The sequence below is a fragment of the Macrotis lagotis genome, chromosome X (genome assembly GCF_037893015.1).
Source record: "Macrotis lagotis isolate mMagLag1 chromosome X, bilby.v1.9.chrom.fasta, whole genome shotgun sequence".
Taxonomy (NCBI): domain Eukaryota; kingdom Metazoa; phylum Chordata; class Mammalia; order Peramelemorphia; family Peramelidae; genus Macrotis; species Macrotis lagotis.
The window spans coordinates 261,900,140-261,921,426 of NC_133666.1; the positions used below are offsets into that span (position 1 = coordinate 261,900,140).

General features: G+C 36.2%; 1 long non-coding RNA gene across 1 annotated transcript in view; it reads right to left on the reverse strand.

Annotated features, from left to right (window-relative positions):
- Nucleotides 1-1,010: 1,010 nt before the first annotated feature.
- The window catches only part of LOC141497995 (uncharacterized), a 40,641-nt gene continuing 20,364 nt past the window's right edge, over nt 1,011-21,287 (reverse strand). The window contains exon 4 of the long non-coding RNA XR_012471514.1: nt 1,011-1,029. This is a non-coding gene — a long non-coding RNA (uncharacterized LOC141497995). The remainder of the gene's footprint in view (nt 1,030-21,287) is intronic.

Below are 21,287 nucleotides of genomic sequence, written 5' to 3' on the forward strand. Positions count from 1 at the left end.
TTATTTCTATGACTTCTTCCTATTAATTTTTATGATTAATTTATCTGGTTTCTCAATTAAATGTAACATGCTTCAAAGTCCCTTTAATGAGTGAAATTTTTATTGCTTTGTGATCAGAAAAATGTACTATTTTTGCTTCTCTGCATTTATTTATGAGATTTTTAGGATATAATACATAGTTGCTTTTTGTGAAGGTGCCATACATAGCTTAGAAATAGTTATACTCTTTTTATTCCCATTCAGTATTCTCCAGAAGTATATCATATCTCATTTTTAGAAAATTTTATGTAACTCCTTACTACTTTTTTTTTAGTCAGAATTACCTAGGTTCTGAGAGATAAATTGTGGTCCCCTATTAGTGTAGTTTTAATATTTTCTCCTATAACTCATTTAACTTTTTCTTCAGGCATTTGAATGCCATGCAATTTAGTGCTTATATGCTCAGAAATTATTTGATTCATTGTCTGTCATTTTTTGGCAAAATGTAGTTTTCAGGATTATCTCTTTTAATTAGAATTACTTTTGCTTTGTTTGAGATAGTGATTTCTCTCCCTCCCCCTGAAGAAAAATACCTTTTCCCTAGTCCCTTGTTTTAAGTAGTCTTTTTATAAGAAATGTATTATTAGATTCTGAATTCTTTTTAAAAATTTAAAAAAAATTTTAATTTGTTATTGTTTTTTGAATTTTACAATTTTCCCCCTAATCTTGCCTCCCTCCCCCCACACCCCAACAGAAAGCAGTCTGATAGTCTTTACATTGTTTCCATGCTATACATTGATCAAAAATGAATGTTTTGAGAGAGAAATCATATCCTTAAGGAAAAAAATATATAAATAAGATATAGCAAAATTACATGATATCTTTTTTGTTTTGTTTTTCTTTTTTTATTAAAGATTTTAGTTTGAGTTTTACATTTTTTCCCCTAATCTTACTCCCCCCCCCCCCCACAGAAGGCAGTTTGTCAGTCTTTACATTGCTTCCATGGTAAACATTGATCCAAATTGCGTGTGATGAGAGAGGAATGATATCCTTAAGGAAGAAACATAAAGTATAAGAGATAGCAAGATCAGACAATAAGATATCAGGGTTTTTTTATTCTAAATTTAAGGTAATAGTTCTTGGTCTTTGTTCAAACTCTGCAGTTCTTTCTCTGGATACAGATAGTATTCTCCATTGCAGACAGACCCAAATTGTCCCTGATTATTGCACTGATGGAATGAGCAAGTCCAGCAAGGTTGATCATTGCCCCCATGTTGCTGTTTGGGTGTACAGGGTTTTTCTGGTTCTGCTCATCTTATCCCTCCAGGCTTCCCTGAATTCCCATCCCTCCTGGTTTCTAATAGAACAATAGTGTTCCATACATATACAACAGTTTGCTAATCCATTCCCCAATTGAAGGACATTTACTTGATTTCCAATTCTTTGTCACCACAAACAGGGCTGCCATGAATATTTTTGTACAAGTGATGTTTTTACCCTTTTTCATCATCTCTTCAGGGTATAGACTGATGAGTGGTATGCTGGATCAAAGGGTATGCACATTTGTTTTACAAATAATGTTTTTTAATACATTAATAAAAAATTCCTGTTTAAGAATAAACAAATACCCCTCCCCCCAAAAATATAGACTTGCTTGAGCAATAATGTAAAGGAGAGAGAAAAAATTGAAATAAAAAAATAATAATAATATAAATAATTGTAGGTATGGCCAGGTGGTGCAATGGATGGAGCACCAGCCCTGGAGCCACGAGTACCCAAGCCCACATCCGGCCCCATACACCCAACAATCACCCAGCCATGTGACATGCAAGCCACCCCAACCCCACTGCCCTGCAAAAAACAAACAAAAAAAAGACCCAAAATAAAATAAAATAGTAATAAGAGTAGGGGTGTCTGGGTGGCAGACAGAGCATTGGCCCTTGAGCCAGGAGCACCTGGGTCCAAATCTGGCCTCAGACACCCAACGATCGCCCTGCTATGCAGCTCCAGACAGGCCACCCAGCCCCATTTGCCCTGCACCCCTCCCCCAAATAATAATAATAATAATAATAATAATAATAATAGTAATAATAAAAAATGTGCTTCAGTCTTTGTTCCAACACCAACAACGCTGTTGCAGGTGGATCACATTCTTTATGATAAGTCCATTGCAAAAGTTACTTCCATATTTTTCCACCATTGCCATTGCTGATCGCAACTCCCTCCTTTCGTATTTCTCCACTACCATGTACTATATTTTCTCTCTCCTTTCACTCTGACTCTGCTGTAGGGTAGCTAAGTGGCACAGCAGACAGATCCAGGGTCCTGGGGCCAAGAGGCCCTGAGCCCCCCTGCCACACCTTAGGCCCAGCATCCACCTGGCCCTATGGTCCTGGACAGGCCATCCAATCCCAGCCCCTTGCAAGAAGTAAAAAAAGAAAATGTGTTATATCTGACCTCTCTCCCCCCATGGTCCATCTTCTCTTCCATCACTCACATCCCCCCCCTTCCCCCTGTCCCCCCCTCTCCTTCTTATTCCAGATGCCTATACCCCATTGAGTATATATATGCTGTTTCCTCTCCTAGCCACCTCTGATGAGAGCAAAGATTCCCTCATTCCCCCTTGCCTTCCCCCCCTTCCATATCATTGCAATAGCTCATTGTAATAAAGAAAAATCTTATTATATGAATATCTTGGCCTATTCCCCCCTCTCTTTTTTCTTTCTCCCTTTACATTTCCCTTTTTTCTATTGACTCCATTTTACACCATATTTTATCTTCAAATTCAGCTTTCTCCTGTGCTTCAACTATAAAAGCTCCTTCTGCCTGCTCTATTAACTGAGAAGGTTCATATGAGTATTATCAGTGTCATTTTTCTATGCAGGAATACATGCAGTTCATCATCAATAAGTCCCTCATATTTTCCCCTTCTCCTCCACTCTCTATGCTTCGCCTGAGTCCTGTATCTGAAGATCAAAGCTTCTGTTCAGCTCTGGCCATTCCAACAGGAACATTTGAAATTCCCCAGGTTCATTGAAAGTCCATCTTTTTTCCCTGGAAGAGGACATTCAGCCTTGCTGGGTAGTTGATTTTCGGTTGCATTCTAAGCTCTTTTGCCTTCTGGTATATTATATTCCAAGCCCTATGAGCTTCCAATGTAGTTGTTGCTAAGTCCTGTCACATTTTCTTCTAATTTCTTCTAATTTTTCATTTTTTTTGGTTTTGAAGTAATGAATCCTGGTTTCTCGTAAATTCCTCAATCTCCCTGAGTTCTATTCTTTGTCTGAAGGGTTTGTTCTCCTCAGAGAGTTTTCTTATCTCTTTTTCCATCTTTCCAATTTTGCTTTTTAAAGCATTCTTCTCCTCAATGACTTTTTGAACTGTTTTATCCATTTGATCTAAGCTGGTTTTTAGCATGCTATTTTCTTCAGCATTTTTTTGGATTTCCTTGACTAAGCTGCTGACTTCATTTTCATGTTTTTCCTGCATCTCTCTCATTTCTTTCCCCAGTTTTCTTCTAACTCTTTCATTTGATTTTCAAAGTCTTTTTTGAACTCTGTCATAGCCTGAGTCCAATTTCTGTTTCTCTTGGAGTCTTTAGATGCAGGAGATTGTGCTTCCTCATCTTCAGACTAAGTGTTTTGATCCTTCTTATGCTCACAGGCAAAATATTTCTCAATGGTGTTCCTCTTGTTTCTCTGCTTGATCATTTTCCCAGTCTTAGCCTGTTTTGGGGGTGCTTCCTGAGTTTTTGGGACACTCCCACAAGGGTCTCAGTGTGTGAGCCTCTGTCCTCCCTCCTGGTCTGTGAATGACCATATGTGCCCCCCTCTGCCATGGGGCTGAGGTGGAGGGGGCCCCTGCTGTTCTATGAGGGGGCCTAGACTGGGATCAGGATCTGAATGTGGTCAGAGCCCCAGCGTCCTGTTTCAGGGGCAGAGCTCGGCAGTCTCTCTTCATTCCCTTCCCTAGGTTCAATGGGCTCATGCCCTGGGGGCTCCTGCTTACCAGCTCTGCCTGCTTATGTTTCCTGGATCTGGGCTGCCTTGGTCATGCTGCTTGCTGTGTGCCCTGAGGGCTGGACTTCAGTGTTCTCTCTGGCTGAGGTCCCCCACTGTTCCCCCAATTTGTGCTCGGTGCTCTTAGGAGTGTAGCTCAGGAAACTCCTCCACTGCTTTGAGCTGCGGCTCCCAGTGCCCTGGGGCTGCCTCCTGGAGGCTGGACTTCTTTTGCTCTAGCGGGCCACCCCTCTGGCAGGTGCCCCTCCGACCTGGGGAGCAGAGTCTTTCTGCTCTTTTCCAGGTTACCTTGTGTGGAAGAACAGCCTCACTGGGTCCTTCTGTGGGTTCTGTCTCTCAAAAATTTAGTTAACGTCCTTAGTTTCGAAGATTTATGAGAGAGCGCCTATGACAGGATCTGCTCTTATCGCCATCTTGGCTCTGCCCCTAGATTCTGTTTTCTAATACATTCTGTTAACCACTTCCATTGTATGGGTGAATTCATTCCATTCATATTCAGAGCTGTGATTGCTAACTGTGGATTTTCTGTCATTCTATTCTTTTATATTTATCCTTTTTTTTTTAATATACCCTATTCCCTCTTTATGAATCTCTTTTGTTTCTGACTAGGCTTCTCTTAATCTACTTCCTTCTTATTTACCTTTCCCCCATTTTCTCTTAACTTTTTCCCCTCCTATTTCCCCATTGAGTAAGATAAAATTCATTCAACTTTGTATGAATATAAATTCTTCCTTCCTTGAACCAGTTCAGATGAGAATGAGGTTAAAGTATTGCCTGCTGCCAATTCCCACTATCATCCATTGTATAAATGTTTCTTTTTAAGTCCCATTCATGTGAAATAACTTTTCCTCTTATTTCTCTCTCTTCCCTCAGATTCCTGTCAATTACTATTTCTCACCTTCCTATTCTTCTTTTGAGATCATCCAAACATACTAGAATCATACCTAGGCCTTTACACTTTTCCCTCCTAAGACCTCTAGTAATGATAAATTTCTGAAGGCCCACAAGTATTATTCCATATAAGAATGCAAACAATTTAATCTTATTTAGTCCCTTATGGTTTCTCACTCATATTTAACTTTTTTATTCTTATTTAAATATCAAATTTCTATTCAATCTTGGTCTTTTTATCAGGATTACTTAAAAGACATCTATTTCATTAAATACCTATTCCCTTATAGGATTAAACTCAGTTTTGCAAAGTAGGTGATTTTTGTTTGTAATCTTGGCTCCTTTGGCTTCCAAAATTCCAAGTTCTCTGTTCCTTTATTTGCTGCGGCTACAAAATCTTACATTATGCTGATTATAACTCCAAAGAATTTGAATTCCTTTTTTTCTGGTTGCTTGCAGTAGTTTATCTTGAAAGCTCTAGATTTTGGCTATAATATTCTTGGAAGTTTTCATTTTGGGATTTCTTTTGGGGGGGGTGACTGGTAGAGTCTCTTAATGTCTACTTGCCCTCTTATTTTGGGATATATGGGTAGTTTCTTTTGTCATTCTTGAAATATCATCTCTAGGCTCTATTTTTTTTGTTCATGGCTTTCAGACAATTTAATGATTCTTAAATTATCTTTTTTTAAATATCTATTTTCTTTTTTTTTCTTTTCTTTTTAGGTTTTTTTTTTGTAAGGCAAATGGGGTTAAGTGGCTTGCCTAAGGCCACACAGCTAGGTAATTATTAAGTGTCTGAGACCGGATTTGAACCCAGGTACTCCTGACTCTAGGGCCGGTGCTTTATCCACTACGCCACCTAGCTGCCCCTTAAATATCTATTTTCCAGATTAGTTGCTTTTCCTATGACATATTTTATACTTTGTTTTTTTTTAATCCTTTGACTTCATTTTATTCTTCCTTGAATTATCATGGAGTCATTAACTTTCACTTGGTTAATTTTCATCTTAAGGGGTTATTTTCTTCATAATTCTTTGTATCTCTTTTTACCTCAGTTAGTTCTGCTTTCCTTAGATAAAGAGGCCACAGGGCTAGAAGAATATCTTACTACTAGAGGATATAATTGCATTTCATCTAACTTATTATTACTTTATAATTTCTAGGGGGAAAAGAGACTACAGGTTCTATATCCAAATCTTGAATTCTTTCCCACTAAATATCAGTTCCACACTGAACATAACTAGAGAATAGCAAAGAAGTGATAACAAAACAGTAATAAGAGAAGGCATACATAGGAGAATACATATCAGACATAGGAGAATAAATATCAGACTATGAGTATAGGAGTTCTCTTATTGGAATGAGATAACTCTGCTCAATCAAAAGAACTAGTCCTAGATTTCAGCCAAGAGGAAATGAAACTCTTGAAAGGGTCTGGAGTAACAATTTGGGTATAGGGATATTATACCAGTCTCCTCATGTCTTCCCAGAATTTTTCCTTTAGCAACTTGAAGTGGAGTTTTCTTCTTCCATATTCCTTCTTAAATCTGGAAGCTAAGGAGCATCCAAAGCAACTGCTTAGAGAGATGTGAAGAATATTTTTATCCCAAGAGTGCTAAAGGGAATTGAGTTTGGGGAATCCCAAAAGTGGACAGGCTAAGGACTGAACCTTTCACTTGTCCTCAGTCATGCCCTTGCCCTCATAAAGGACAAAACATTCATCTCCACGAAGAAATAGAGAGTACCATACCAATGAACTTTGGGACAGGAATTATATTACCACTGAGGAAACTGAATCAGACTGAGGTCAGAGATTAAGTAACTTTCTCATTGTCACATAACTAATAAACGTATGAGACTGGATTTGAACTTAGAACTCCTGCTAAAATCTTCCTTACTTCAGACCTAGCACTCTATTGGTATAGACTTCATACAGTTGAGAACTGTAGAAATGGATGCTGTGAGTGGAGATGATTCAAGGAGCTTGACAGTGAAAGAAAGTAACTACAATTTAAGGATTTGTCAAGGGCCAAGTGAAAGGTTTTAAAGGATGGATTAAGAGTGTTTTTATGTTATGGGGAAAGAAACTATAGATAGATGGAAAATGGAGATAGAGAGAGGAGGTTGGGCAGGAGACCCAAATAATTGATAGTCCAAGCTCCTAAAGGTAATGAAAAGAGTTGAGATCAAGGTCAGAAGCAGAAAGACAAGATAAGATAGAGTAATCTCTTCCTCAAATCCAGGTGTAAAGGATAAGAGGATGGTGAAGATGTAGAAAAACTCAGGAGTAGAGGAGGTTGAGTGAGTGAAGCTCATGATAAATAGACTCAAATTTCTCAATAAAGACAGAGGGAGGGACATATGCCAAAAGAAAAGGGTCAGATAGTGGGGAATACAATTAGGGGCTTGAGAAGGGAAATGAAAGTTTGAATTGGTCCTGTTAGAAATTGGTGAGAGAACCAGTCAAACAAAAATAAGAAATAGCTGTGTAGTTACTGAGGGTTTGATGGTTATGAAATAGTATGAGTTTATAGGAGACTAAGACAACATGCTGGTATGGTATCTTTGATTGATATTCAGGAACTTAAAAATCCAAGTGGAAAAGAAGGATGATGGGAGTGATCCAGGGTTGAGGATGGGAAGGGCATGAATAACTATAGGATAAAGGGCAAGAGAGTCAAAGGTGGAGGACTAGGTATAATTAAATTGTTTAATTATAGAATATGAACAGTTAAGGGAAGAAAATGAGTTCAGAGCAGGTTGTGATTGATTGGGACAATGAAATGGAGAAAGAAAAGAAAATAGTTTTGGAGGGGTGAGGTCAGGAGGGAGATAGGAGAGAGATGGGGGGAGAGAGAGAGATAGGGAGGGAAGTGGAAAGAGAGAGAATAGAGGAGACATAAAAAAAGAGGAATTTCAGAATTCATGATAATGAAATGTGAATACTAGGGAAAGGAGTTTGAATTCTACACACTAGGCAATAGAGGTCCACAAAAAGTTTTTGAGGGGAAGAGTGAAATGATGTGTTGTTTTACATAATGAAAATTAGTCTGACAGTGGGAAGAAGGATGGAAATTGGAAGAAGGAGTTCATGGCTTTGGGAAGAATTGCTAAAAGATTTTTTGTGTGGGTGGCAGTGCCAGTGATCATCACTGAGAACAGAGAGGAAGGAATAGATGTGAGAATTTTCATAGCTAGGATCTTGGAAGCAGATTTGCTGTGAGGTGTGAAAGAGTCATAGGTAACTGTTTTGTTTGGAACATGGAAAACTCAGGAAATAGTTCTTTGGAACAAATGAATAATGATTGAAATAATGAATTCATAAGGAGTTACAGGTATAGAGGGGAAGATAAACTTTGTTTTAGATATTTTGAATTTTAGGTAATTGTGGCACATCTAAGTAGAGGAACATTGACAGTTCTTAAACCCGTGGTATCCTGAGCATGGTGGAAAAGGGTAGGTAAGAGCAATTTGTTCTAATGGACATGAGAGCAGCCGAAGCAGGCTCAAACATTGAAGAAATCTCTTCATCCCAGGCTATTGACTCATCTCCATTTGTCCTGACTTTGCTGACTCTGGAAGAGAAAGACTAATAATGACTTTGTAAAGCTCTGTCATACTTAAATTCATGTACAAGTCAAGATATCACCCATCATGATATCATTGACCTCTTTAAAAATAAAAGACAAACAGCAACAAGTAGAGATATCCTGTAATCACTTGATGGGCAATTTTTATAATTATTTTATATAGTTTTATAATTTTAGGGGGATTAAATTTGAGTTATTATTCATATAAGGAACTTGTGTCTTGAAGAAACCTTAATCAATGCTGTTTGGTATCTTCTTTTAGCTCCAGAGAGTTGCCTAGCACAATAACAGGTTAAATGACTTCCTCAGGATCACACAGTGAATATGAAGTAAAACTGGGACCTGCAGTCAGACTTTTTTTGAGTTCAAGGTGGTCTCTGTAGCCATGTTGCTTTTTCTTAAGTAATCTTGCTTGCTTAGCATGGACACTGTTTCCTTGAACACCTTCTCCCTAAATTATTCAAAGACAAATTATGTGTCTTTTAATTTTTGTGGAAACCTTGTAAAGTAGTTTGATGTAGGGAGAACGTGATTCAAATAGCTCTATCTAGAGTTTCTTTAATCTCTATCAGCCTAAGTTTCTTCATCTATACAATTGAGATTTCATTGCACCTTTCTTCCAGAGTTAATGTACAAATGATTTTTTTATATATTACTAAAATATTCTTGTTTAAGAGTAAACATAATACCCCTCCAAAAATATGGATCCTCATAAGCAATAAAGTAAAGGAAAGAGAAAAAATAATAATAAAAATAAAAAAATAAAAATAAATATGCTTCAGTCTATGTTCCAACACCACCAGCTTTTGTCACGAGTGAATCACATTCTTTATGATAAGTCCATCACAAAAGCTACTTCCATATTTTTCCACTGTTGCCATTGCTGATCACAACTCCCTCTATTTGTACTTCGCCACTACCATATACTCTATTTTCTCTCTCCTTTCACTCTGTCCCTATTCTTAAATGTGCTGTAGGGTAGCTGAGTGGTACAGAAGAGCCCTGCACTCACATACCACCCCTAAGGTCCAGCAACCACCAAGCCCTGTGGTCCCAGACAGGCCATCCAATCCCAGCCCCTTGCAAGAAGTAAAAAAGAAAATGTGTTATATCTGACCACTCTGCCCCATGGTCCACCCTCTCCTCCATCATTCACATTCCCCACTATCCCCATCCCCCTTCTCTCCTTCTTACTCTAGATGTCTATACCCCATTGAGTATATATGCTGTTTCTTCTCTGAGCCTCCTCTGATGAGAACGAGGGTTCCCTCATTCCCTTTCACTTCCCCCCTTCTATTTCATTGCAATAGCTCATTGCAATAAAAATCTTATTATATGAAATATCTTAGCCTATTCCACCTCTCATTTCTCTTACTCCCATTACATTTCCCTTTTACCCATTGACTCCATTTTTACAATATATTATATCTTCAAATTCAGCTCTCTCCTGTGTTTCATCTATAAAAGCTCCCTTTACTGATCTATTAAATGAGAAGTTTCATATGTGTATTATCTGTATAATTTTTCTATTTGAGAATATATGCAGTTCATCATCATCATTAAGGCCCTCATATTTTGCCCTTCTCCTCCAATCTCGATGCTTCACCTGAGTCCTGTATTTGAAGATCAAACTTTTCTGTTCAGCTCTGGTTGTTTCAACAGGAACAATTGAAATTCCCCTGGTTCATTGAAAGTCCATTTTTTGCCCTGGAAGAGGATGTTCAGTTTTGCTGGGTAGTTGATTCTCAGTTGCATTCCGAGCTCTTTTGCCTTTCAGAATATTATATTCCAAGTCCTATGAGCCCTTAATGTGGTTGTTGCTAAGTCCTGTGTGATCCTGACTGCAGCTCCACAGTATTTGAATTGTGTCCTTCTGGCTGCTTGTAATATTTTCCCTTTGACTTGGGAGTTCTGGAACTTGGCTCTAGTATTCCTGGGGTTGGTTTTTTTTTTTTTGATCTCTTTCTTGGGGAGATTGGTAGATTCTCTCAATTTCTATTTTGTCCTCTGCTTCTAGGATATTTGGGCAATTTTCCTGTAGGAAAATGAGGTCAAGGCTCTTTTCCTGATCATGACTTTCAGGTATCCCAATAATTTTTAAATTATCTTTCCTGAATCTGTTTTCCAGATCAGTTGTTTTTTCAATGAGATGTTTCACATTTTCTTCTAATTTTTCATTATTTTGGTGTTGAAGTATTGTATCTTGACTTCTCATAAAGTCAGCAGCTTCCTTTATCTCCATTCTACATCTGAAGGATTTGTTTTCCTCAGAGAGCTTTCTTATCTCTTTTTCTATCTGACCAATTCTCTCCTCAGTAACTTTTTGAACTGTTTTATTCATTTGACCTATGCTGGTTTTTAACATGCTATTTCCTTCAGCATTTTTTTTTGGATCTCCTTGACTAAGCTGCTGACATCTTTTTCATGTTTTTCCTGTATATCTCTCTCATTTCTTTTCCCAATTTTTTCCTTCTATCTTCCTTATTTAATTTTCAAAATCTTTTTTGAACTCTGTCATAGCCTGAGTCCAATTTCTGTTTTTCTTGGAGTCTTTAGATTCAGAAGCTTGTACTTCCTCATCTTCAGATTGAGTATTTTGATCCTTTTTTTGGGATCATAGACAATGTATTTCTCAATGGTGTTCCTCTTTTTTCTCTGTTTACTCATTTCCCCAGCCTGTACCTGGTTTTGGGGTGAGCACTCAAGGCTCAGTTGCCTGGGGACTCCTGCTTTTGTTTCCTGGATCTGGGCTGCTGCTGCCACTGCTGCTTGCTGAGTGTCCTGAGCACTGGGCTTCAGGAGCTCACTCTGGCAGAGGTCACCCCACTGATCTTTCAAGTTATTGCCTGGTGCTTCCTGGGATGTAGGTCAGGAAAGTGCCCCTGCTTCCGTGAGCCGGCAGCTCCCAGGCACCCTGGGGCTGCCTCTGGGAGGCTGAAGTTCCTTCACTCTGGAGGACCACTCCTCTAACCCTGTGGAGTAGAGCCTTTCCATTATTTTCCAGGTTACCTTGGTCTGGAGAACTGCCTCACTAGATCTTTCTGTGGGTTCTGTCTCGAAAATTTAGTTATTGTCATAATTTTATGATTTTTGAAATTTTATAGAGAGAGCACCTGAGAGGCTCTTCTCCTGTTGGTATCTTGGCTCCACCTCCATTTCCTTCCAGAATTAATGTAAGTAGCAAATGAGAGCAAATATAACACTGGCCCTAGAATCAGGAGGATTTGAGTTCGGATGACTACTATATCAGTTTGTATACAAAAAGTGATTTCCAAATCAAAACTGACTGTATAGATATTTGAACCAGGCAGGGGCAGCTAGGTGCTACACTGGATAGAGCACTGGCCTTGGATTTAGGAGGACAGGAGTTCAAATCAGCCTGAGACACTTGTCCCTTATCAGCTGGGTGACCTTGGGCAAGTCACTTAACTCTGCCTCCTGCCTCCATTCAGGGTCATCTCTAGTCATACTGATTCATATCTGGCCACTAGATCCAGATGACTCTGGAGGAGAAAGAGGGGCTGGTCACTCAGCACACAACAGACCTTCACTCAAATCCAATTCAAGTGCTTGTCAAGGTATCATTTCCCTGATGTCATGATTTTCTTTGAGAATGAAGGACATTATTATTATTATTATTATTATTATTATTATTATTATTATTATAGAAAAAAATCAGGTGTTCAGAAGGTCTACTTTTTATTCCTTTTTAAAAAATTTATTTATTTTCATCCATATGCACAAGCATATTTCAAAGTTACAAAATTTCCCTCCACCTGCCCTTCCTACCACCCTTCCCTCATCAGGGAACAGTCAGATTAGCATTTTACATACATATTTTGTTAAACATGTATATAAATTAGTAATTTTTGGCATGAGGAATTAGAATTAGGAGAAAGATACGTAAGAAATAATTTTTATAAAGTGTTCATCAGATGTGGAAGGATTTTATTTTACTTTGTGTTATCTTTTGTTTTGTTTTCATTTTTCTTCCTCTGGTTGGGAATAATATAGTCCATAGCCAGTCCAATTCAGTTGTCCCAGCTCCCTGAACTGCAGAGAGGAGCTGTTTCCATCAAGTTGATTTCTTGGTTCTGCTTAGCTCAGCATCAGTTCCTGTAAGTCATTCCATGTTTCTCTAAAGTCCAACCATTTATGGTCAGAACAATAGTATTCCATAGTATTCGTGTACCTTAACTTGTTTAGCCATTCTCCAGTCAATGGGCCTCCCCTCAGCTTCCAATTCTTTGCCACTACAAAAAGGCTGCTATGAATATTTTGGAACATGTAAGATTTTTCCCTTTTCCTATAATTTCTTCTGGATATAGTCCTAGAATTGGAATTGTTGGATCAAAGAGTATGATCAGGTTTATTGCTCTTAGTGCTTAGTTCCATATTGCTCTCCAGAAAGACTGGATCCCTTCAGAACTCCACCAGCAATGCATCAATGTAACAATTCTCCCAGAAGCTCACCAGCATTGACCATCTTCCCTTTTTCTCATCTTGGCTAATCTAATAGGTGTGAGATGATACCTCATTGTTGTTCTAATTTGCATTTCTCTAATCAATAATGATTTGGAGAATTTTTTCATATGAATATGAATATGAATATATATATATATGATTTTTTCATTTGAAAACTGTTCATATCCTTTGACCATTTATCATTTGGGGAATGACTTGTGACCTTATAAATTTGATGTGATCCTCTATATATTTTAGAAAGGAGACCTTTATCAGAACTCCTAGTTGTGAAGGTTGTTTCCCAGCTTTCTGCTTTCCTTCTAATTTTGGCAGCATTGATTTTATTAGGGAAAAAAATTTTATTTAATATAATCAAAATCTTTCATTTTGCAATTTACAATGCACTCTAATTCTTGTTTAGTCATAAAATTATCCCATTTCCATAGATCAGATAAAGTACTTTTTGTCTATTAATTTATCTATGATATCTCTTTTTATGTCTAAATCCTGTGGCCTTTTGACATTATTTTGGTATCAGGTATGAGATGTGGATCTATGCCTAGTTTTTTTCCATACAATTGTCCAGTTTTTTCCAACATATTTTTGACAAATAGTGAGTTCTTATCACAGAAACTGATGTCTTTGGGTTTGTCAAATAATAGATTGTTGTAGTCATTTACTGCAGTTTCTTTTGAGCCTATCCTAATCCACTGATCCATTACTTTATTTCTTAACCAGTATCAGACAATTTTGATGACAGCTGCTTCTTAGTATTGTTTTAGATCTGGTAAGAGTTAGGCCAACTTCCTTTACATTTTTTTTTCATCAGTTCCCTTGCTATTTTTGCCCTTTTGTTGCTCCTTGTTACCATTTTTTTCTAGCTCAGTAAAGTAGTTATTTGGTAGTCTGATTGGTATTGCACTGAATAAGCAACTTAATTTGGGTGGAATTGTCAATTTTATTATATTAACTCAACCTGACCATGAACAATTGACATTTTTTCAATTATTTAGATCTGACTTTATTTGGGTGAGAAGTGCTTTATAATTTTGTTCACACAGTTTCTGGGGCTGTCTTGGGAGGTAGATTCCCAAGTATTTAATGCTGTCTAAAGTTACTTTAAATGGAATTTCTCTTTCTTTCTCTTGCTCTTGGGCTTTGTGGTTCATATATAGAAATGATGATTTATGTAGGTTTATTTTATATCCTATTCTAATTTGTTGAATTTGTTAATTGTTTCAAGGAGATTTTTAGATGATTTTCTCAATTCTCTCATCATATCATCTGCAAAGAGAGAAAGTTTTGCTTCCTCATTGCCAATTCTGATTCCGTCAATTTATTTTCTTCTATTATTGCTACAGCTAGCATTTCTAATACTATATTGAATAGTGATGGTGATAATGGCATCCTTGTTTCACCCCTGATTTTATTGGAAATGCTCTGAGTTTATTCCCACTATATATAAAATTTGTTGATGGTTTTAGATAGCTCCTATTTATTATTTTAAGGAAAACTCCATTTGTTCCTAAACTCTTCAGTGTTTTTAATAGGGATGGATGTTGTATTTTAGCAATGATTTTTCAGCATCTATTGAGATAATCATATGATTTCTGTTGGTTTAGTTCTTGATTTGTTCAATTATATTGAGTATTTTCCTAATATTGAACCATCCCTGCCTACCTGGTTTAAATCCTACCTGATCATGGTGTTATACTAGTCATTACTTGCTGTAGTCTCATTGCTAAAATTTTATTTAAGATTTTTGCACCAATATTCATTAGGGAGATTAGCCTGTATTTTTCTTTATCTGTTTTGGTTTTTCCTGGTTTAGGTATCAGCACAATGTTGGTGTCTTAAAAGGATTTTGGCAGAACTCCCATTTTTAAAAATAGTTTATGTAGAATAAGGAATTAATTATTCCTTAAATGTTTGGTAGAATTTACTTTTAAATCCATCTGGACCTGGAGACTTTCATAGGGAGTTTATTGATGGTTTCAATTTCTTTTTCTGAAATGGCTTCTTTTTTGCAAGGCAAGTGGGGTTAAGTGGCTTGCCCAAGGCCACACAGCTAGGTAATTATTAAGTGTCTGAGACCGGATTTGAACCCAGGTACTCCTGACTCCAGGGCGGGTGCTTTATCCACTGCGCCACCTAGCTCCCCCTGAAATGGGTTTAAGAAATTTATTTCTTCTTCTGTTGATCCTGGCAGTTTGTGTTTTTATAAATATTCAACCATTTCACTCTGGTTATACAATTTATTGGCATACAGTTCAGCAAAGTAACTCCGAATTATCTCTCTTATTTCCTCGTTATATTTTTTCTTTTTTAAAATCAGATTAACCAAATGTTTTTGTTTGTTTTATTGACTTTTTCATAAGACCAATCTTGGTTTTATGTATGAGATCAGTGATTTTCTTGCTTTCAATTTTATTAATCTCTTCCTTGATTTTCAGAATTTCCAATTGGATATTTAATTGGGGATCTTTAATTTGTTCTTTATCTAGCTTTATTAGTTGCATACCCAATTCATTGATTTCTTTCTCTATTTTATTCACATAGACACTTAGAGAGCGAGTTTATTCCTATAATATATAATATTTGTTGATGGTTTTAGATAGATACTATTATTTTAAGGAAAACTCCATTTATTACTAAACTTTCTATGTTTTTAATAGGAATGGATGTATTTTATCAAAGGCTTTTTCAGCATCTATTGAGATAATGATTTCTGTTGGTTTTGCTACTGATATATTTAATTAAGTTGAGTGTTTTCCTAATGTTGTAATATCCTTACCTACCTGGTACAAATCCTAATTCTAATAATGACTTGTTGTAGTCTCTTGCTAAAAATTTATTTATGATTTTTGCATCAATATTCATTAGGGAGATTGGTCTATAATTTCTTTGCTTTGGTTCTTCTTGATTTAAGTATCATCACCATGTTGGTTTCATAAAATGAGTTTGGCAGAACTCCTTACTCTCCTATTTTTTAAAATAGTTCATGTAGAATAGGAATTAATTCTTCCTTAACTGGTTGGTAAAATTCAATTGTAAATCTATCTGGACCTGAAGCCATTTACTTAGGGAGTTTATTGATAGTTTCTGCAATTTCTTTTTCTGAAATGGGGTTAAATAATTTATTTCCTCTTCTGTTAATCTGGGCAGTTTGCATTTTTGTAAATATTCATCCATTTCACTTACATTATCCAATTAAGTGGCATACAGTTTGGCAAAGTAGTTCCAAATTATCACTTTAATTTCCTCCTCATTGGTTGTTAGTTTACCCTTTTCATTTTTGATTCTGGTAATTTGATTATCTTCTTTCTTTTTAAAATCAGATTAGCCAAATGTTTTTGTCTATTTTAGTGGCTTTTTCATAAAACCAACTCTTAATTTTATTTATGAGATCAATGGTTTTCTTGCTTTCAATTTTATTAATTTCTCCCTTGATTTTCAGAATTTCTAATTTAGTATTTAATTGGGGGTATTGAATTTGTTCTTTTTTTCTAGCTTTTTTTAGTTGCATACCCAATTCATTGATCTCATCATTTTCTATTTTATTCATATAGACATTTAGAGATATAAAATTTCCCCACAAAATTGCCTTGGTTGCATCCCATAAATTTTGATATGATGCTTCATTATCATTTTCTTGGACATAGTTATTATTTCTATTAATGCTGTTTGATCCACCTATTATTTAAGATAAAGCTATTTAATTTCCAATTAGTTCTTGGTTTATCTTTCTCTGACCTTCTGTTACATATAAGTTTTATTGCCTTATGGTCTAAGAAGTGTGCATTTATTATTTCTGCCTTTATGCATTTGATTATAAGGTTTTTTTGCCCTAGTACATGGTCAATTTTGATGTAGGTGCCATGTACTGCTGAGTAAAAAGTATATTCTTTTCTATCCCCATTAAGTTTTCTCCAGAGTTCTATCAAAACTAAGTTTTCTAAGATGTCATTCACCTTTTGAACTTCCTTCTTGCTTATTTTGTGTTTAGATTTATCTAGTTCTGAGAAAGGGAACTTGAGGTTCCCTATTATTAAAGTTTTGCTGTCTATGTCTTCTTGTAATTCATTCAGCTTTTCCTCTAGGAATTTAGATGCTATACCATTAGGTGCATATGTGTTTAGTAATAATATAGCTTCATTATCTTTTTAGGGTTATTTTTTTTTTGCAAGGCAATGGATTAAGTGGCTTGCCCAAGGCCACACAGCTAGGTAATTATTAAGTGTCTGAAACAGGATTTGAACTCAGGTACTCCTGATTCCAGGGTGGGTGCTCTATCCATTGTGCCACCTAGCCTCCCCATCAATGGTGCCTTTTAAGAATAATTAGTTTCCTTCCTTATCTCTTTTAATGAGATTGATTTTTGCTTTTACTTTATTTGAGATCAGGATCACTACTGAAGATTTTTTTTTTTTTACTTCAGCTGAGACATAATATATTTTTCTCTAGTCTTTTACCTTTACCCTATGTGTATCTCTCTGTTTCATATGTGTTTCTTGTAAACAGTATATTGTGGATTCTGTTTTTTAATCCATTCTGCTATCTGCTTCTTTTTTTATGGGACAATTCATCCTATTCACATTTGCAGTTAAGATTATTAAGTCTGTATTTCCTTCTATGAGATCTTTCTTTATATTTTTCTCTTTCTTTTCACTTATTCCTCTTCACCAAAATTTGCCTACCTTTCCCATTTCACTTTTCTTTAAAAAATTTTTTATTTTCACTTATACCTTCTTTTCCTTTCATCAGTCCCTTCTGTCCTTGTCTTTCCCTTTTCCAGTCCCCTTTCCTGTAATTTAAGTTAGATTTTTAAAACCATGTGGGAATGTATCTTATTCCCTCTCTGGGCTAAATCTATTGATTTTTTTGCAAGGCAGTGGGGTTTAGAGACTTGGTCAAGGTCACACAGCTAGGTAATTATGCGTCTGAGGCTAGTTTTGAACTCAGGTCCTCTAGGGCTTGTGCTCTATCCACTGCACCACCTAACTTCCCCCAGCTAAATCTATTAAGTAGAATTTACTCAGTGTTCACATTCTCCCTTCTTTCCCTTTAAATTTATAAATCTTTGTGCCTCTTCCCTTGGTGTTATTTATCACTCTAATACTATTAATCAGGGAATATCACTCATAGTTTTATTATTTGATTGCTTGATAAGCTCATATTGTTATCAAGATAGCAACACAGATTGTTTACTGGATTGCTTGATAAGTGGCATTGACTCAAATTGCATCAAATTATAATTATAATCATTTTAATTTCCTCCCTTTTCAAGTAACTTTCAAGTACACAGAATTTTCTTCATGAGCCAATGTATCATCCAAAGCCATATCATTTCTTGAACTATTTGTGCCCCTCCCTCCAGGTCTAATTTCTCTCACTACCTCTCTCCTCCCCCTCAGTATATTTAACACCTTGTTAAGTGAAGCAGGACCTATTCTCTCTCCCACTTTGTTCCCCATCCCCAGGGTATTTATCCTTTTGTTAAGTGAAGTACTTGTTAAGTGAAGTACTTGTTAAGTTAGACCCTGATCTAATTAACTGCAAGAATCTCAATGATCTCTTTGTACTAGAAGGCTCTGGAGGTCTCAACTGGGAACTTTACAAATGATTGTAAATTAGAAACCCGGGCTCAGGGCCTTGTAGTTTATGATGCCCTCATTAGATAAGGTGCTAAGCACCATCTGATTAAAGTGAGCCAAAGGATAAAGGGACACTAGAGTTTAAAGTTAACACTCCTGCTTTTCTTCAGGGGCTTTTTGTCTCAAACACAGTGATGTCATCTTGGACCTCTTCAAGACCTAATGATATCCATATCCTTTAGGTTCATTCTCTTCAATTACATTCTACCTTTTAATTATCTTGAGAAGTAAAGTTCTAAAGAATCAGAAGTGTTTTATCTTCCCTTTTAGGGTTGTATACAATTTGATGGTCTTGACCACCATTTGTTTTCTTTTGTTTGTTTTGTTTCCTTCTGCTTTTCCTTTACCTTTTTTTTTTTAATGTAACTCTTGAGTTGCATATTTCACAATTGAATTTTCTGTTCAGTTCTGGACTTTGTGTCATGAAATTCTGGAAGTCTTCCATTTCATTGAATACATCTTTTCCCCTGACAATATATTGCTGAATTTTTGCAGGATAATACATTCTGGATTGTAATCCCAGTTCCTTTGTTCTCCAAAATACTGTATTCCAGGTCTTTCAATCCTTCAGTGTTGAAGCTGATAGGCTCCTTGTGAGTCTGATTGTGTTTCCTTTATATTTAATTATTTTCTTTTTGCTTCTTGACATACTCTCTCCTTTATTTGAGAGTTGTGGAATTTGGCTATTACAGTCCTTGGAGTTTTTATCCTAGGGTCTCTTTCAGGAGGGATTCTGTGGATTCTTACAATGGTTATATTGTTATCTAGTTCTAGTAGATTTAGACAATTTTCTCTTATAATTTCCTGCATGTTGTTTTCCAGGTTCCTTTCTTGATCCAGGCTTTGTGGTAGTCTGATGATTGTCTCTCCTGGATCTATTTTTCAGGTCATTCATTTTCCCTAAAAGGTACTTTACATTTTCTTCAGTTTTTTTGCAGGCTTTTTATTTTGTTTGATGGAATCTTGTCTTTTAGATTCATTGGTTTCTATTCAGTTCTTATTTTTAGGGTTTTATTTTCTTCAATTAGCTTCTGTGTTTCCTTTTCCATTTTGTTATTTTTACTTTTAATGGAGTTTATTTCTTTGGTCAAATATTCACAATTTTCCTTCATGACTTTCATTTTTTTTTTCCATTTTTCTTTTTCCTCTCTTCTTTGTTTTAAATTCTTTTTTAAGCTCTTTAATGAACTTTTTTTATTTGAGTCTAATTCATAGACCATTTTGATACTTCCCCTATGAGTGATTTTTCATGGCTTTCTTCTTCAGACATGGCATTGCTGTCACTTTTGTCTGTAGTTTTTTATACTGAATGTTCTATTAACTTTTTTGTTCATCTGTTGTTTTAGTTCTGCTACTGGGGTATAAGGGAATATAGATCCAACTTTTTTTTTTTCTGCTGGGACTGGGGGGGTCTGATCCCTGGTTTTTTGTTGGCCAAGATGTTGCCTATGCAGTCCAGGCCTTGCCTTTGCAGAGGTTATTTTCGTCCTTTATGTCCAGGTTCTGACTTCACAGTAGTTTGTTCCCGACCCCGTCCTGTCTTTTACCTCAGTGTTTTCAGGGTTCAGACTTTGTTTGGGGTTAGGATCCACCTTGCTGGCTTACTATCTTGCTGTTGGGACTGTGGGGACCTGGATTGTAATGTGGCTAAAAGCCTCCTGCTGGCTTTCCTGCTCTTCTGCCTCTAGGACTTTACTTCCCCCCTCCCCCAAAAAAGAGACAGACCTTCACTGAAGATCCTCCAAGATGTCTACAGTCGAAAACTTCTTTGAATCTTCTCTTATTCTTGGTGGGATCTGTAGTGTGAATGTCAGAGTAGAGGCTTCATTTATCTTTGGGAGGGAAAAGTTCTGGGTACATGTAAGCTTCATGCCACTACCTTGAATCTGTCCCAGTAGTCTCTATTTTTTATTCTTAATTTTTCAAAGTTTTTAATTTTAGTGCAACATTAGGAAAAATTATTGCTTATGTATTGATTAAACTAGGTGGAACAGAGGCCTGGAGCCAGAAAGACCTGAGTTCAAATTTGACTTTAGATATTTACTTACCATAGGCAAACTCACTTAATTCTATTTTCCTCATTTTCATTATCTGGATAATGAACTGGGGAAGGAAATGGCAAATGACTTCAGTATCTTGACAAGAAAACTCCCAATGAGGTCGTGAAGAGTTAGACAAAACTGAAGCAAATGAATAACAAATCTTTTAGGGTTAAACAAAATTAGTTGTAGAAACAAGGGTGAAGTCAAACAATATGCTATTTTAATGGACATAATGGGAATTGTAATAATACTATCAGGACCTTTTATTTTTGTAGAACTTTATGCTTTCCAAAGAGTTTTCATATTCATTATCTGATAATAAATGTTAGAAACAAAAGGAATGGAAAACCATAGATGCAAATTGTGATGGAAAAGAAGAAAGGAAAGAAAGATAAGAAAAGAATAGAAAGTAAAAGGAAATGGAAGAAAAAGATGCTTAATAATACCCTGGAACAATCTTTCAGAATAATAGACCACTAAGAGGTGCTAAAATAGGACACCAAGCATAATTTCAAAGGAATAAGTAAAAGAAAAAATCTAAAAATAAAAAAAAGTGGGCATATACCTTAGTTTCAGTTTCTATTATCTTTTAGGAAAAGAAAGTTGGACAATGCAAAACTAAAATAATAGCAATTGAGATTAAGATAC